The 13,116-nt window shown below is 41.2% G+C and overlaps 1 protein-coding gene across 1 annotated transcript in view; it reads right to left on the bottom strand.

The window, feature by feature from the left end:
• The window catches only part of Cbl (Cbl proto-oncogene), a 54,870-nt gene that overhangs the window by 38,905 nt on the left and 2,849 nt on the right, over positions 1-13,116 (bottom strand). The gene's annotated exons all lie outside the window — the stretch shown is intronic.

The raw sequence follows: 13,116 nt of genomic DNA, 5'->3' as shown, positions 1-13,116 counted from the left end.
ATAAGCCAGGGACAGTGCTCAGACCCTGAGTCCAAGCCCCAGGACTGGCAAAAAAAATAAAAATAAAACTTAAACAAACTGCCTTTATGATTTAATGAATTTTAAATGGGCATCATAGTTAACCTCCAAAGCACATATATTATGAGATTTAAAAGCCTTTACCCAAAAAACTTCTGAAGGACAAAATATTTTCCACTAGGCCTGTTCTCTATTTGGCGAATTTTATTTTGCTTTCCAAGTCTTGCAAGTAGCAAAAATGGCTGCCTTTGTTTACTTCTGCCTGTAAGTTTACAGTACTACTCAGAACAATGTCAAAAAGAAATATGCTTGGCTCTGGGAAGCCAACAGCATCCCTGTACCACTGCCACCGACTCCATTCATAACAATTTCCCCAGGGCCCCCTGCTTCCCTTTGCTCCTGCCAACGCTCAAAGGTCAACAGAAAAATCTGGAAAGTGTTATGATCACAATGAGAAATAAAACTGGGCTTGAAAATGGATCATTTAAAATGAAGAACTAGAGAATAGTGCCTAAGCCTAATTCTATTCTGAATTTGAATACAGCTACTTTTTAACACTCAGAAAACTGAACTTCCAATTAGGCAGAAAACTGTAAGTTTACACAGCTATGTAGGTTTGTTCACTTTCAAGGACACAATTCTTATTTGTTGTCTTCCCAATATTCAATAAATATTCTGAGAATAAAAGTTCACTTGTGTCACAATTCTTGAACAAGGTGAATTTTCAATAAATATTACTGTCTCTGTAGACTGCATCTACCCACAGAAGCACTTCTCATTTCCAAGTTTTCCATCTGTGGAAAAATGCAAAGTGAGCTGGGCACTAAGTGGCTCACACCTGTAATTCTAGCTACTCAAGAGGCTGAGACCGAAGGATGGTGTTTGGAGCCAGCCAGGAAACAAAAGTCTGAGAGTCAAACTCCAATTAGCTAGCAAAAATTGAGCAGGGGTATGGCTCAAGTAGTAGAGCACCAGCTGTGAACAAGTAAGCCAAGTAGTGCAAGACCCTAAGTGCAAGCCCTGGAACTAGAAAAAAAAAAAGAAGAAGAAAGTAGAAAGCAATAGGGGGCACACTGCATATATGCATATATATGGGAATATCACAATAAATAGCCCCTTTATACAATGAATATATGCTAATAAAAATGAATAAAGTACTATGCTATGAAGACATTTGTTATGCAGTCACACCTAAAATTTTAAACTTTATTACCATAAAAAATAATGCTTAGTGTAAGGTTTATTAAAGTAGGTAGCCAATAAAGGAGAATACCACACAGCATTCAGGTAGGAGAGAAGTTTATTCCAGGAACTGTTGGCCTGCCGACAGAGATGATTCATGGCCAGAGAAGGGCTGAACCACTGAAGGGCCATGTCTTATCTAGCAAGGGCGTGCGTGCGTGCGTGCGTGTGTATGTCCAGGTGGATTAGATGTGGCCTCAGAGAAGGGGGAAGTAACTGCCTCCAGATGTGCCAGTTACCTAGGTAACACAGGTACTGGGGGCCGACTTAAAAACAAGTAGGGGGGCATCTTCATGGAGTCCTCCTAGGTGTGGACCTTGAACTTAGGACCACTGAAAGCATAGTAGAAAAGACTATGATAAACATCCAGAGATCTAGTCTAGTGACACACTCACTGGGCGGTATGACTTCAAGCAAGTTACTCCCCTCCCTGAGTGTCCACAATAAAAGTGCCTCCATAAATGAAGCCAAATTATTTCTTAAGTCTCTCAAAACTTTGAGTTTTAGAAATTCCATCACCTCACAAGTTTGAAGTTTAATAATTTACAGCATAAAAATGCAGTGAAGGGGCTGGGAATGTGGCTTAGCGGTAGAGTGCTTGCCTAGCATGCTTCAAGTCCTGGGTTCGATTCCTCAGCACCACATAAACAGAAAAAGCTCGAAGTGGCACTGTGGCTCAACTGGTAGAGTGCTAGCATGAGCAAAAAGAAGCCAGGGACAATGCTCAGGCCCTGAGTTCAAGCCCCAGGACTGGCAAAAAAGAGAAGACAAGAGAGGGCCTCCTTATGTCATCAGGTTGGCCTTGAACTTAAAACTCCAAGTTGCTAGGTTCCCACACCTAGCTCTGAGTGAAGCTTTTGAATGAAAAGATCTCATGATTGTTTTTCAGAGACAAATCAGAAACCTATACTTTTTAACTGCAACATATTATCATTGCTCCCAAGAATAAAGCCTGTTACTTCTAATTACTAGTCTCCACTATTGATTTACCAAAACTCCATTCAGGCTCTTGAATTGTAATTACTATATTAACACTTCTCAAATACCACCCACAAGCATTTATTAAAATCACCATGCCATTTATAACTCACTACCAATTTTATTACTTACACTTATCACACCAATTGCAGACAAATACATTCAATACAATATGGAATTAAATGTCATATTCTAAAAAAACTTCATGGTTCAATTTTTACACATGAACTCTATTTTGAAAAAAATGATTATCCAGAATTATCAGTCCAACTTCAAAGCAAATATTTAGCATGAATTTACATGAATTTAATGTTTAGATTAAGTGAGGGTTTGGGGCATGGCTCAAGTGAGAGTCCTTTGCCTAGCAAGTTCAAGGTCCTGAGTTCATATCTCAGACTGTCAAAAAGGAAATAAATGGTAAAGATTAAGTAACTGTAGCATCCCTTTTGGATTCCATATACCATTTACTACACAACTACGCAGCAGGGTATTGCAGAGGTAACTGCTCCATCTGAAATCCCTTCCCATTCCTAATCCCCATTTCTCATCTCCACAGAATCCATTTCTGGTCTCCATAGAATGGCTTGGCTTATGATTCCCCCCCACCCCCCGACAGACGGTCCCATATTACACATTTCAGTTGCATCACAGATGTAAGTGGGAGCACTGGGTCATCCTTAGAGCTCTAGCATTTGACTATGTAATCAATAAAAACGTGATCATAGGCCAGGCACTGTGGTTCACATATGTAATCCTAGCTACTCAGGAGGCTAGGATCTGAGGATTGCAGTTCAAAGTCTGCCCAGGCAAGAAAGCCCATGAGACTCTTATCTCCAATTAACCACCAGAAAACTTCAAGTGGAGCCATGGCTCAAAGTGATATGGTGCTAGTCTTGAGCAAAAAGAGCTCACTCAGTGCCCTAGAGTTCAAGGCCTGTGATCAACCAAAAGAAAAAAAAAGGTGACCACAGAAAGGTGTCAACATAATTTTTATCTAAAAATTAGTTGTCATATTTAAATTTAGTTCTATTTAAGCAATGGTTGATAAAAGCAGATTGAGAGCAATGTGACTATATATAATTTTTTAAGTTTAAAGTATGATGCTTTTTTTTAAATGTCTGAGACTGGGACTACAAACAACTCAGTACTCTAACTAGCCTCCTACCCCAATGTATGATACTTTTAACCAAGCAATTTCATTTCTAGGAGTTTCTATCTAAAGAAATACTTAAAACTATGCTGGCTGTAACTGTAGCCTCATTTCTAACACTGAAGCTCAAAAATAATGTAGGAAATTGTCAATATGAATGCATTAAATTTTACACAGTCCTTCAAAAAAAATCAGGGAGCTAAGAACCAGTTGCTCACACTTGTAATCTTAGCTACGTGGGAGGCTGAGATCTGAGGATTAATGTTTGAACCCACTCTGAACAGAAAAGTCCATGAGATACTTAATTCCAGCTAGCCGGCAAAAATGCCACACTTGAGATGTGGCTCAAGTGGTAGCGGGCTACCCTTAAGCTAAAAAGCCGAGCAAGAATGCAGGGATCTGAGATCAAATACTGGTACCAACATACAAAAATATTTCAGGGAAACCTATATATACAGTATTAACACAAAACATATCTATAGGGCTGGGGATATGGCCTAGTGGCAAGAGTGCTTGCCTTGTATACATGAGGCCCTGGGTTCGATTCCCCAGCACCACATATACAGAAAACGGCCAGATGTGGTGCTGTGGCTCAAGTGGCAGAGTGCTAGCCTTGAGCAAAAAGAAGCCAGGGACAGTGCTCAGGCCCTGAGTCCAAGCCCCAAGACTGGCAAAAAAAAAAAAAAAATTATAATATACTCAATTTTTTATCTGATAAGGGAAAACCATAGAAATACAGGGCAAGGAGCATCCCTGACACACAGGAGGTAGGAGCAAAAAGGGCCCAGTAGCCCTTTTTTTTTTTTTTTCACTCAGAGCCTGAGCACTGTCCCTGGCTTCTTTTTGCTCAAGGCTAACACTCTACACATGTAAACTGCAAGTGGAGCTGAGGCTCAAAGTGGTATAGTGCTAGCCTTGAGCAAAAAAAGAGTTCAGGGACAGTGCCTAGAGCCACAGTGCCACTTCCAGCCTTTCTGTGTATGTGGTGCTAAGGAATCGAACCCAGGGCTTCGTGCATGCTAGGCAAGCACTCTACCACTACCCCTAAGGCACATTCCTAGCCCCTCCAGTAGACAATTTTTAAAAAGAAAAAAAAAAACACCTCAGAGCCATTTTTATTTAAAAATTCCACTTCTGTTGACAATGTCCAAAAAAAAAAGAAATGTATTCATTACCTGGCTTATGAATGGAACCCACCCTGTATAACAACTTTTTTTTAATTCATTTATTAATTGAACACAAATTTTTTTTGACAAGGTGTTGTGCAAAAAGGGTACAGTTACATATTAGGGCAGTGTGTACATTTCTTGTGATATCTTACTATTAACAACATTTTATTTTTAAAATTTCCATTTCTGGGCCAAAGGGTGTGGTACAGCACTTGCCTACAAGTGTGAGACACATTGTAGAAATAGAAAATTTGCATCTATGAAAACAAAACAAGGATGGGGATACTAATTTTTTAGGAGAGGGAAGAGTGTATTAGAGCTGTGAGTTGTGACTAAGCACTACAAAGTAAAAAGTAACAATGAAAGTCACTGCACACATATATCCCTAATAAATAAATAATGTAAGCCAGACAGGTGCCAGCGGTTCACACCTGTAATCCCAGCTACTCAGTAGGCTGAGATCTGAGGATTGTGGCTCAAAGCCAGCCTAGGCAGCAAAGTCCATGAGACTATTTCCAATTAACCACTAGAAAACCGAAGTGGCACTGTGGCTCAAGTGGTCCTTGAGCTAAAGAGCTCAGAGACCTCACCCAGGCCCAGAGTTCAAGCCCCATGACCGACAAAAAAAAAAAAGAAGTAAAATTTACCAACTTTTTCTACAGTAAATGCAACTGTAGTCTCTGTAGTTTGAGTTATATCACGTGATCCCTAGAGCAGCTGCACTGAGAGCTCCTGGAAAATCATCAGGAACATGGAATCTCAGGCCCCACCCCAGACCTACTCAAATTCTCCCTTTTAATAAGATCCCTAGATGATATGAACTTATGTTACGTCACTTCTCTAAAAGAAATCACTTGACACATCTAAACACCAGTTCAAGATCCACTTTTTTTTTTCCTTCCAGTCCTGGGGCTTGAACTCAGGGCCTGAGCACTGTCCCTGGCTTCTTTTTGCTCAAGGCTAGCACTCTGCCACTTGAGCCATAGCACCACTTCCGTCTTTTTCTGTTTATGTGGTAATTAGGAATCAAACCCAAGGCTTCATGCACGCAAGGCAAGCATTCTACCACTAAGCCACATCCCCAGCCCCCTGAGCTTCTTTTTGCTCAGGGCTAGCACTCTACCACTTGAGCCACAGTGCCATTTACAGCTTTTCCTGTTTATGTGGTGTTGAGGAACCGAACCCAGGGGCTTCATGCATACAAGGTAAGCACTCTACCGCTAAGCCACATTCCCAGCCAGAGATCCACATTAAAAAAAAAAAAAAAAAGTTGTGAGGTGGGTGGTGTGAAAAGGTTTCTTTTTTTTTTTTTTTTTTTGCCAGTCCTGGGGCTTCAACTCAGGGCCTGAGCACTGTCCCTGGCTTCTTTTTGCTCAAGGCTAGCACTCCACCACTTGAGCCACAGCGCCACTTCTGGCCTTTTCTATGTATGTGGTGCTGAGGAATCGAACCTTCATATATACGAGGCAAGCACTCTACCACTAAGCCATATTCCTGGACCCTGGAAAGGTTTCTTAAGCTATATGAATCAAGAAATGTAAAGAGTACATTTCTCGTTGGACATTAAGACATATGGAGGGTGTGTGTGTGTGCGTGTATGTGCTTTAATTCTATCTACAAACCAGGTAGCCAGGTACTAGTGGTTCACACCTCTGATCCTAGCTACTCAGGAGACAAAGATCTAAGGATCTCAGTTCAAAATCAGCCTGGTTTCCTTTTGGTTTTCTGTTGGTTGTGGGACTGGAACTCAAGGCCTGGGTGCTGTCCCTGAGCTCTTTTGCTCAAGACTAGAGCTCACTTTGGGCTATAGCACAGCTTCCGATTTTTAGTGGTTAATTGGAGATGAAGAGTTTCACAGACTTTCTTGCCTGGGCTGGCCTTGAATCCGGATCCTCAGATCTCAGCTTCCTGAGCAGCTAGGATTACAGGCATGAGCCACCAACCTGGCCCCCAGCATCAGTCTGGCTTTGATAAAGAGTTCCTGAGACTCATATTTCCAATTATCTACCAAAAAAGCCAGAAGTGTGGAGCTGCGGCTCAAGTCTTAAAACACTAGTCTTGAGCACAAAAGCTCAGGGACAGCACCTAGGCCCTGAGGCTCAAGCCTCAGGATAGCACACACGTGCGCAAGCACATGCATACACGTGTGCACACACACATGCACACACACACACCTACAGATGTCAAGAATTGTAAACTACAATATAAGGAATTACTAGTCCTTGATTGTCACTGCTCATTTCTGACAGCTATGTCACAGCAATAGCACATCTCCCCAGTGTCTGGATGCTGGTGGATACATACCACATCATAAGCGCACCTTCCCTTCCTTTTGGAGTCTGTTGTACAAGCAAGGCTGGCCTCCAGTGCTCCTGCCTGACTACTCCCGCCTATTTCCTTCCAGTACAGAATGTGCCAATCATGAAAATATTTCACAATATTTGCGTGTTATCATCTCCTCTCTTTTCTAGCAAACCCAATATAGACCCAAATTAACTTCATTGGAAAATGTGTTTGAAGTTTAGGATTTGTTTTCAAACCAACAGTTCATTTATCTTCACATGCTCTAGATTAACCAGTTGAAGAAGTGATTTTTTTTTTATAGCACATTGTTGTATGTTGAATAGAAAATGAAGTCTACTACAGGAAGAGATCAATCTGATCATCATTTATCAGCTCATTATGTGTATGCTGTTGTCTAACAGTATATTAAAAATAGTCCAAAAATGAACAGAGCACATTATCTTCTCTGGCTTATCCCTAATCTTACCTTCCAAAATTTGTCACTAGTCACATGAACTACTCTTTCATGTTTCATAGGGGATTATGAAGAATTTTATATTTGGGGGAGAGATCGTCAATAGCATGAAAACAATACATTCAAGTTTTACATTGACTATACTTTTACAAGATATAGCCACTTTTAGTAACCTGAATTCAGCACTCAGAAAAACTCATTAACTTCCAGGCTGGAGATGTGGTTCAAGTTGTAAAATGCTTGCTGAGGCTGGGAATATGGCCTAGTGGTAAAGTGCTTGCCTCGTGTACATGAAGCCCTAGGTTCGATTCCTCAGCACCACATATATAGAAAAATGCCGGAAGTGGTGCTGTGGCTCAAGTGGCAGAGTGCTAGCCTTGAGCAAAAAAGAAGCCAGGGACAGTGCTCAGGCCCTGAGTCCAAGCCCCAGGACTGATAAAAACAAAATAAAATAAAATAAATAGAGACGGGAGAGATATATGTGTCCTAAGTGGCCTGAGGTGACCTGTGGAAATGGTTTGCTACTCTTCTGGATTCAGAAAGCCCTACAAAATCGTGTAAAGCAAGAAGTTAAAATCTTGGTGCTTTCTTTAAGAACACCTGAGAAACTGACCAGGCCATCAAGCACATGCATATCAGAAAAGACATCAAGTATCTTTCAAATAGCAATGTGTGTGCCATACTGGCATTACAAAGGTAGACCTGACAGATATGCCCAGACCATACCACGAGAGCCCCCAAGAGTCCTGGAGTTTTCTGCACCCATTTTAAAAAAGGAGAGCAACAGGGGCTGGGAATATGGCTTAGTGATAGGGTGCTTGCTTTGCATGACTGAAGCCCTGGATTCGAGTTCACAGCACCACAGTAGTGCTGTGGTTCAAGTGGTAGAATGCTAGCCTTAAGCAAAAAGAAGCCAGGGACAGTGCTCAGGCCCTGAGTTCAAGCCCCAGGACTGGCAAAAAAAAAAAAAAAAAAAAAGGAGAGCAATGCCTGAACTGAAAGGTTTGGGTGGAGATTCTCTGATCATCAAACATAATCGGTGCCATACCTACAGACTCATGGTCAAATTAACCCATACAGGAGGACTCCCTCTACCACACTGAAGTGATCCAAATCGGAAAGGAACTATTCCTAAACCAAAAAGGAGGCAGCAGAAAAGAGAAAAATAACCAGAAAAAACTAAAAAAAAAAAAAAAAACAACAAACAACTTATGGCACAGGCGCTGGAGGCATGGTTTAAGTGGTGGAGTACCAGCCAAGAGAGCAAGCCAAGTGAGTGCCAGGCACTGAGTTCAAGGGATGTGGTAAGGTCTTACTGCATAAGAACAAATTAAGCATAAAATAAATGTAAATAAGATGAGCACTGGTCAATGATTATTAATAAATATTTTAGGTCTCCTGATAAAATGAGTCTTTCTCTATGTATATACATACATATATACACATGTATATAGTTAAAATTAAACACACACGGGCTGGGGTTATAGCCTAGTGGCAAGAGTGCCTGCCTCGGATACACGAGTCCCTAGGTTCGATTCCCCAGCACCACATATACAGAAAACGGCCAGAAGCGGCGCTGTGGCTCAAGTGGCAGAGTGCTAGCCTTGAGCGGGAAGAAGCCAGGGACAGTGCTCAGGCCCTGAGTCCAAGGCCCAGGACTGGCCAAAAAAAAAAAAAATAAAAAATAAAAAAAAAAAAAAAATTAAAATTAAACACACACAAATAGTGGTAAATGCCACCACAGCTAACATGAATTTAGCGTAATGGGGAAATAATAAGTACAAACATATTCACCATGTAAAATAACCAGAACACATAATTTGAAGAAATATTTCCTCCTAACTTTAAGTAGCTAATAGTTATTTCGTTGTTTGATACTAAACATTATGGTGCTGTCATTCAAGAGACTGATACCATTCTGGAATGAATGAGGTGGGGTGAGGAGCACTTGTGTCCTTGAGAAGTTACTTTCTAAGTACAATCATGCATCTCTTAATGGTATGCCTTCTGAGAAATGCATCCTAAGGCAATTACCTACAAAGGAATAGAGTATCAGTGTATTTACACAGACCTATGTGATATGGTACAGATCATTGCAGGGATCATGGCTCAAGTGGTAAAGTGCTTGCCAAGTATGGTGTGGGTAACACTAAGTGACCACTTACTTTGGGGGGAAAGAAGAGGGAATACTAGGGCTTGAACTTAGGTACTCATGCTTGTAGGCAAGTGCTGTACTACTTGAAAAACAAACCCAGCCCTTGGGCTTAAACTCCAGGCCTAGGTGCTGTCCCTGCCCTCAATGAGTTTACAAGCTTCAAAGGTTAAGATAACCCAGAAGGAAGATGTTTCCTGTTTATTTGTTTTCCTGTTTAAGAGATCCCATACTATCACTTTGGTTATACTTCTTGCCCTATAGTCCTTTACTATTTATGTAGCACTTATCAGGCAACCTTCTACAGTGAAAGAATTTATACCTAGAGGCATGCTTGGGACTCAGAGAGTACAGTACATAAAGGTAGGAAGACATATAAGGAAGAGATGTGGAGAGGCAAAAGGGAAATAGCAAGAAGGCCAATGAAATATGCTGATTTATAAACACATTTCATTTCCAAAAAACAGGAGTTTATCCCACATTCTTTTAAGGGCAGGAAGTGGGTAGAAGCAGGAAAAGCTGAAGTGGAAAAAAGATCTAATTGTACTTTTTGGGTGGTCAGGGGTACTGGGGTTTGAACTCAGGCCTGGTACTCTATACTTAAGCCATACCACCACCAATTTTCACTTTTGTTTTTCAAATAGGGTCTAAGGCTATATGATTCACCTACCTCTGCCTCCCACATGGCTAAATCAGGTTTGTGCTACCATGTTTAACTTGTTTGTTGAGATCAGTGTCTCAGGAACTTTTTGCCCGTAATGGCCAAAAACCATAATCCTCCTAACATCAGGGATTACAATCATTAGCTACTATGCCCAGCACAATAATCACGTTTTAGAAAAAAAATAAATTGACAGTACCACGGTTGAATTTAGGAGCCTATGCTTACTTGACATGCTGACACTTGAGCCATGGCTCTACTCGGCTTTTTGCTAGTTAATTTGGAAATGAGTCTCACAGACTTTTCATTCCAAGCTGGCCTTGAGCCAAAATCTTCCAGAACATAGCTTCCTGGGTAGCAAGGATTACAAATGTGAACCACTAGCACCCACCTAAAATTTTTGTGCATGTGTGGGCCAGTCCTGGGGTTTGAACTCAGGGTTGTTCTCTGTCCTTGACCTTTCCACTCAAAACTAGTGCTTTGAGCCACAGCTCCGCTTCTGGCTTAGAACCACAACTTTCTGGTATCTCAGTCTCGAATTGTGTCTGGCATGAAAAAAAAATTGTAAACTCAAAAAATACATTTTTAATCTCATATTTAAAGGAAAGCTTTTTTCCTAATACATGATAGTTCATTAAAAAAAAAAATCATCAACAGGTGTAGGCCTGTAATCCCAGAATGTAGGAGGCTACAGTAGATGATCAGAAGAGTTCAAGGTTAGCCAGGGCTCACAGCAAAACCCTGTCTCAACCCATTCCACAGCTGGTCATGGGGCTCCAGGGGTAGAGCAGCAGCCAAGCAAGCAAGCCAAGCCAGAGAAAAGCCTTGTTTAAACCCCAGCACCACCAAAACCAACAAAAAATAATCAGCATCTTAATGCTTTAACGATGAAAGCTAACTTAAAGTATAAAGAGAGCTGAGGGTACAGGCTTACCTAGCATGTTTGAGGCTCTGGTTTCCACCCTTATACTGAAAAAGCAAACCAAAACAAAGACCAGTAGAGATCTAAAATATTAACCAGAGTAACACTCTATGCCAATTACCATCTGCAGTCTTTTTTCCCCCAATACATCTGCAAGCTAAGAATGGCTTTTACATTTTTAAACAACTATAACAATAAAGAATATGGAATGGAGCATGCAGCCAGCATGCTAAAATATTTACTACCCCTCCCTTACAGAAAAACTCATTGTGCCTGCTCTATTTCATAAAGGAAGTTTGTATCTGGAAGTGGCGCTGTGGCTCAACTGGTAGAGTACTAACCTTAAGCTGAAGAGCTCCGGGACAGCACCTAGGCCCACCTAGGCCCAGAGTTCAAGCCCCATGACTGACCAAAAATTTAAGAAGGGGGCTGGGGATATAGCCTAGTGGCAAGAGTGCCTGCCTCGGATACACGAGGCCCTAGGTTCGATTCCCCAGCACCACATATACAGAAAACGGCCAGAAGCGGCGCTGTGGCTCAAGTGGCAGAGTGCTAGCCTTGAGCGGGAAGAAGCCAGGGACAGTGCTCAGGCCCTGAGTCCAAGGCCCAGGACTGGCCAAAAAAAAAAAAAAAATTTAAGAAGGAATTTTGTATCTGTCACTAAACTAAATGTCTTGACATTTAAAATTTTACATTTAAAATTTTACATAAATCATTATATGATTGTTCCCTCCACTCTCCTCTGCCTAGTTCTATTTACAAGTCATTTCTTCACAGATATTTCTGCCAATATTTATTATAATATTGAGAAGAAAAAACTTAAAAGGCTTACACTGTTTAGCTTTTAATAACAGGCAATCTAGTCTAAGTGTTTTTCCAATAATAAGCTTAAGTTTCCTAATGAATTGGTAAATTAGTAAACTGAACCTAGGTTGACCAGAACTCATGACTTACATCAACTTCTCTATCTGCTTACAACCAACACTGGAGGAAGCAGTGAAAAAAATCTTTTTCCAGAGCTAACTCACTAAATTGGATAATATATTTCTGGTACCAACAAAGATATAAACCAGGCATGAAATGGTGACTGAGGACTAAATTCAGTAAGTGTGGGAGATATCTGTGACAAGTCAGTAAGTTCCTCGCTGTTTACATAATGGCACGCGACCATCAAGGTATTGTAACCCCCCAAAAAAACACTTTTGTCAATAAAAAAGTGGAAAAGGAAAACCATTTCTAACACATAAGCATCAAAGGTAGCCAGGCACCAACCAATGGCTCACACCTGTCGTCCTAGCTACTTGGGAGACTGAAATGAGAAAGGTCATCAGCTCCAGTTCAGTTCACACAGAGAAGTTTGCAAGATTCCACACCTCAATGGCATGGTGGCAAGGATCTGTCATCTAGCTACAGCCAGCAAAAAGGAGAATCTTAATTCAGGCAAATTTCAAAGCAGGAAGCAACACCCCATCTCAAAAAAAAAAAAAATTAAGAGATGGAGCAATCTAGCAGATGTGAAATGTTAAGAAAATCTGGCCGGGCACTAGTGGCTCAGGCCTGCAATCCTAGCTACTCAGGAGGCTGAGATCTGAAGATCATAGTTCAAAGCCAGCCTGGACAGGAAAGTCTCCCTGAGACTCTATTTTTTGGCCAGTCCTGGGGCTGGAACTCAGGGCCTGAGCACTGTCCCTGGCTTCTCTTTGCTCAAGGCTAGCACTCTGACACTTGAGCCACAGCGCCACTTCTGGCCATTTTCTGTATATATGTGGTGCTGAGGAATTGAACCCAGGGCCTCATGTATACGAGGCAAGCACTCTTGCCACTAGGCCATATCCCCAGCCCAGTTTTGAGGTTTTCTGTATCATGTTTAGTAATTTGGGAGGACTACAAGAATAATCTCAAAACAGTTTTAAGTCAAAAATGCTTTTTAAATTTTGGGAGTTTCAAGGATAGTATAAGTTTCTAACTTTTCCATTCTGTAAAGCAAGAGGGATGCTTTATTCTCGCACTGCTTGACTTGAATGACTTTACAACTGTCCCACATCCCGTTACTAATTGTGCTGCAA

This window comes from Perognathus longimembris, chromosome 3 (genome assembly GCF_023159225.1).
Source record: "Perognathus longimembris pacificus isolate PPM17 chromosome 3, ASM2315922v1, whole genome shotgun sequence".
NCBI classification, from domain to species: Eukaryota; Metazoa; Chordata; class Mammalia; order Rodentia; family Heteromyidae; genus Perognathus; species Perognathus longimembris.
The sequence above is the reverse complement of the archived record's forward strand: the minus strand, read 5'-3'. Positions and strand labels throughout refer to the sequence as shown.